Source organism: Procambarus clarkii, chromosome 62 (assembly GCF_040958095.1).
Source record: "Procambarus clarkii isolate CNS0578487 chromosome 62, FALCON_Pclarkii_2.0, whole genome shotgun sequence".
NCBI lineage: Eukaryota > Metazoa > Arthropoda > Malacostraca > Decapoda > Cambaridae > Procambarus > Procambarus clarkii.
The window spans coordinates 29,749,976-29,755,445 of NC_091211.1; positions in this window are offsets into that span (position 1 = coordinate 29,749,976).

The window sequence follows — 5,470 nt, forward strand, 5'->3', positions numbered from 1 at the left end:
GGGCGGGTAGCTGAGTGTGGATGGTTGGGCGGGTAGCTGAGTGTGGATGGTTGGGCGGGTAGCTGAGTGTGGATGGTTGGGCGGGTAGCTGAGTGTGGATGGTTGGGCGGGTAGCTGAGTGTGGATGGTTGGGCGGGTAGCTGAGTGTGGATGGTTGGGCGAGTAGCTTAGTGTGGATGGTTGGACGGGTAGCTTAGTGTGGATGGTTGAGCGGGTAGCTGAGTGTGGATGGTTGGGCGGGTAGCTGAGTGTGGATGGTTGGGCGGGTAGCTTAGTGTGGATGGTTGGGCGGGTAGCTTAGTGTGGATGGTTGAGCGGGTAGCTGAGTGTGGATGGTTGGGCGGGTAGCTTAGTGTGGATGGTTGGACCAGCCGCGGGAATGTAGCGATAATTATGTGTGTTGATAATTAAAAGTTAGATTAATTAATCAATCCCACAAGTTGTTAATGCACTTTCAGCTCTCTAAGGGCTCTCCACCACTCTCCCTCCCTCACTGAGGGCTCTCCACCACTCTCCCTCCCTCACTGAGGACTCTCCACAACTCTCCCTCTCTCACTGAGGGCTCTCCACCACTCTCCCTCCCTCACTGAGGGCTCTCCACCACTCTCCCTCCCTCACAGAGGGCTCTCCACCACACTGAGGGCTCTCCACCACTCTCCCTCCCTCACTGAGGGCTCTCCACCACTCTCCCTCCCTCACTGAGGGCTCTCCACCACTCTCCCTCCCTCACTGAGGGCTCTTCACCACTCTCCCTCCCTCACTGAGGGCTCTCCACCACTCTCCCTCCCACACTGAGGGCTCTCCACCACACTGAGGGCTCTCCACCACTCTCCCTCACTGAGGGCTCTCCACCACTCTCCCTCCCTCACTGAGGGCTCCACCACACTGAGGGCTCTCCACCACACTGAGGGCTCTCCACCACACTGAGGGCTCTCCATCACACTGAGGGCTCTCCACCACACTGAGGGCTCTCCACCACACTGAGGGCTCTCCACCACACTGAGGGCTCTCCACCACACTGAGGGCTCTCCACCACACTGAGGGCTCTCTACCTCTCTCCCTCCCTCACTGAGAGCTCTCCATCACACTGAGGGCTCTCCACCACACTGAGGGCTCTCCACCACTCTCCCTCCCTCACTGAGGGCTCTCCATCACACTGAGGGCTCTCCACCACACTGAGGGCTCTCCACCACTCTCTCCCACACTGAGGGTTCTCCACCACACTCCCACACTGAGGGCTCTCCACCACTCTCTCCCACACTGAGGGCTCTCCACCACTCTCTCCCACACTGAGGGCTCTCCACCACACTGAAGGCTCTCCACCACTCTCTCCCACACTTAGGGCTCTCCACCACACTCCCACACTGAGGGCTCTCCACCACTCTCCCACACTGAGGGCTCTCCACCACTCTCCCACACTGAGTGCTCTCCACCACACTCTCCACCACACTGAAGGCTCTCCACCACTATCTCCCACACTGAGGGCTCTCCACCACACTCTCCACCGAACTGAGGGCTCTCCACCACACACTCCACCACACTTAGGGCTCTCCACCACACTCTCCACCACACTGAGGGCTCTCCACCACTCTCTCCACCACACTGAGGGCTCTCCACCACACTCCCACACTGAGGGCTCTCCACCACTCTCCACCACACTGAAGGCTCTCCACCACTATCTCCCACACTGAAGGCTCTCCACCATTCTCTCCCACACTGAGGGCTCTCCACCACACTGAGGGCTCTCCACCACACTGAGGGCTCTCCACCATACTGAGGGCTCTCCACCACTCTCCCACACTGAGGGCTCTCCACCACTCTCCCACACTGAGGACTCTCCACCACTCTCCCACACTGAGGACTCTCCACCACACTCCCACACTGAGGGTTCTCCACCACACTGAGGGCTCTCCACCACACTCCCACACTGAGGGCTTTCCACCACTCTCACACACTGAGGGCTCTCCACCACTCTCTCCCACACTGAGGGCTCTCCACCACACTGAAGGCTCTCCACCACTCTCTCCCACACTGAAGGCTCTCCACCACTCTCTCCCACACTGAGGGATCTCCACCGCACTGAGGGCTCTCCACCACTCTCCCACACTGAGGACTCTCCACCACTCTCCCTCACTGAGGGCTGTCCACCACACTGAGGGCTCTCCACCACTCTCCCACACTGAGGGCTCTCCACCACTCTCCCACACTGAGGACTCTCCACCACACTCCCACACTGAGGGCTCTCCACCACTCTCCCACACTGAGGGCTCTCCACCACTCCCACACTGAGGGCTCTCCACCACACTGAGGGCTCTCCACCACACTGAGGGCTCTCCACCACTCTCCCTCACTGAGGGCTCTCCACCACTCTCCCACACTGAGGGCTCTCCACCACTCTCCCACACTGAGGGCTCTCCACCACTCTCCCACACTGAGGGCTCTCCACCACACTCCCACACTGAGGGCTCTCCACCACTCTCTCCACCACACTGAGGGCTCTCCACCACAATCTCCACCACACTGAGGACTCTCCACCACTCTCTCCACCATACTCCCACACTGAGGGCTCTCCACCACTCTCTCCACCACTCTCTCTCCCACATTGAGCGCTCTCCAACACAATCTCCACCACACTGAGGGCTCTCCACCACACTCCACCACACTGAGGGCTCTCCACCACTCTCTCCACTAAACTGAGGGCTCTCCACCACACTCCCACATTGAGGGCTCTCCACCACTCTCTCCACCACACTGAGGGCTCTCCACCACACTCTCCACCACACTGAGGGCTCTCCACCACTCTCCACCACACTGAGGGCTCTCCACCACACTCTCCACCACACTGAGGGCTCTCCACCACACTGAGGGCTCTCCACCACTCTCTCCACCACACTGAGGGCTCTCCACCACACTGAGGGCTCTCCACCACTCTCTCCACCACACTGAGGGCTCTCCACCACACTGAGGGCTCTCCACCACACTCTCCCACACTGAGGGCTCTCCACCACACTCTCCCACACTGAGGGCTCTCCACCACTCTCCCTCACTGAGGGCTCTCCACCACTCCACCACACTGAGGGCTCTCCACCACACTGAGGGCTCTCCACCACACTCTCCCACACTGAGGGCTTTCCACCACTCTCCCTCACTGAGGGCTCTCCACCACACTGAGGGCTCTCCACCTCACTCTCCCTCACTGAGGGCTCTCCACCACACTCCCACACTGAGGGCTCTCCACCACTCTCCCTCACTGAGGGCTCTCCACCACACTGAGGGCTCTCCACCACACTGAGGGCTCTCCACCACACTCTCCCTCACTGAGGGCTCTCCACCACACTGAGGGCTCTCCACCACACTCTCCACCACACTCCTGCATGTATCTAGCCATTCCCCTTCACCCCTTTGTTAAATTACCATTATCACTCTCTTTATTGCCTCCTCCCGTACACTTGGTCCTCTCTCTCTCTCTCTCTCTCTCTCTCTCTCTCTCTCTCTCTCTCTCTCTCTCTCTCTCTCTCTCTCTCTCTCTCTCTCTCTCTCTCTCTCTCTCTCTGTCTCTCTCTCTCTGTCTCTCTCTCTCTGTCTCTCTCTCTCTGTCTCTCTCTCTCTCTCTCTCTCTCTCTCTCTCTCTCTCTCTCTCTCTCTCTCTCTCTCTCTCTCTCTCTCTCTCTGTCTCTCTCTCTCTCTCTCTCTCTCTCTCTCTCTCTCTCTCTCTGTCTCTGTCTCTGTCTCTCTCTCTCTCTCTCTCTCTCTCTCTCTCTCTCTCTCTCTCTCTCTCTCTCTCTCTCTCTCTCTCTCTCTCTCTCTCTCTCTCTCTCTCTCTCTCTCTCTCTCTCTCTCTCTCTCTCTCTCTCTCTCTCTCTCTCTCTCTCTCTCTCTCTCTCTCTCTCTGTCTCTGTCTCTGTCTCTCTCTCTCTCTCTCTCTCTCTCTCTCTCTCTCTCTCTCTCTCTCTCTCTCTCTCTCTCTCTCTCTCTCTCTCTCTCTCTCTCTCTCTCTCTCTGGCTCTCTTTCTTTCTTTCTCCCTTGACTTATTGGCCTCTCTATATATCTGTCTGTTGCTGTCTCTCGGTCTGTATCTCTCTATTCACCTAGTTGTATTCACATAGTTGTGCTTGCGGGGGTTGAGCTCTAGATCTTTGGACCCACCACTCAAATGTCAATCAACTGGTTTACAGGTTCCTGAGCTTACTGGGCTGTCTTTCTAACGTCTCTGTAGCTCATTTGGGTACTCAGTTTCCACCTGTGTCCCCTTGTTCGTGTCCCACTCGCGCTGAAGAGTTTGTGTTTGTCCACCCTGTCAATTCCCCTGAGAATTTTGTAGGTGGTTATCATGTCTCCCCTAACTCTTCTGTTTTCCAGGGGCGCGTGGTTCAGCGCTTTTAGCCTTTCCTCGTAGCTCATACCTCTGAGTTCCGTGATATGTCTGGTGGCATACCGCTGAATCTTCTCTAACTTTGTACTGTGTTTAACTAGGTATGGACTCTAGGCTGGAGCTGCATATTCCAGGATTGGTCTGACATAAGTAGTATACAGGGTCCTGAACGATTTCTTACACAAGTTTCTAAAGGCAGTTCTTAAGTTGGCCAACTTAGCCTATGCCGCTGATGATATCCGTTTGATGTGGGCCTCTGGGAACAGGTTCGGTGTGATATCAACCCCCAGATCTTTATCTCTATTTGACACTTGCAGGATTTCACCTCCCAGATGGTAACTTGTGTTCAGCCTTCTGCTCCCTTCGCCTAATTTCATTACTTAACACTTCCCTGAGTTGAACTTTAGCAGCCATTTTCTAGACCATTCCTTCAGTTTGTCCAGGTCATCCTGTAGTCTCTGTCTATCTTCATCTGTCTTGATTCTTCTCATAATTTTTGCATCATCAGCAAACATTGAGAGGAATGAGTCTATACCCTCTGGAAGATCGTTTACATATATTAGAAACAGGATGGGTCCAAGTACTGAGCCCTGTGGGACTCCGCTGGTGACATCTCGCCACTCTGATGTCTCCCCCCTCACCGTTACTCGCCGTTTCCTGTTGCTTAGATACTCCCTTATCCACTGGAGCACCTTCCCTTTACTCCTGCCTGTTGCTCCAACTTTAGTAACAGCCTTTTATGGGGTACTGTGTCAAAGGGTTTCTGACAGTCCAAGAAAATGCAGTCTGCCCACCCTTCTGTTTCTTTCCTAATTTTTGTTGCCTGGTCATAGAGTTCTATTAAACCTGTGAGGCACGATTTACCATCCCTGAACCCATGTTGGTGATGCGTTACAAAGTTATTTCCCTCCAGATGCTCTACGAGCCTTTTCCTCACGATCTTCTCCATCACCTTGCATGGTATACAAGTTAGGGAAACTGGCCTGTAGTTCAGTGCCTCTTGCCTGTCACCCTTTTTGTATAATTGGACTACGTTAGCTGTCTTCCAGCTTTCTGGTAAGTCTCCTGTTTCCAGTGACCTGTTATACACCATAGAG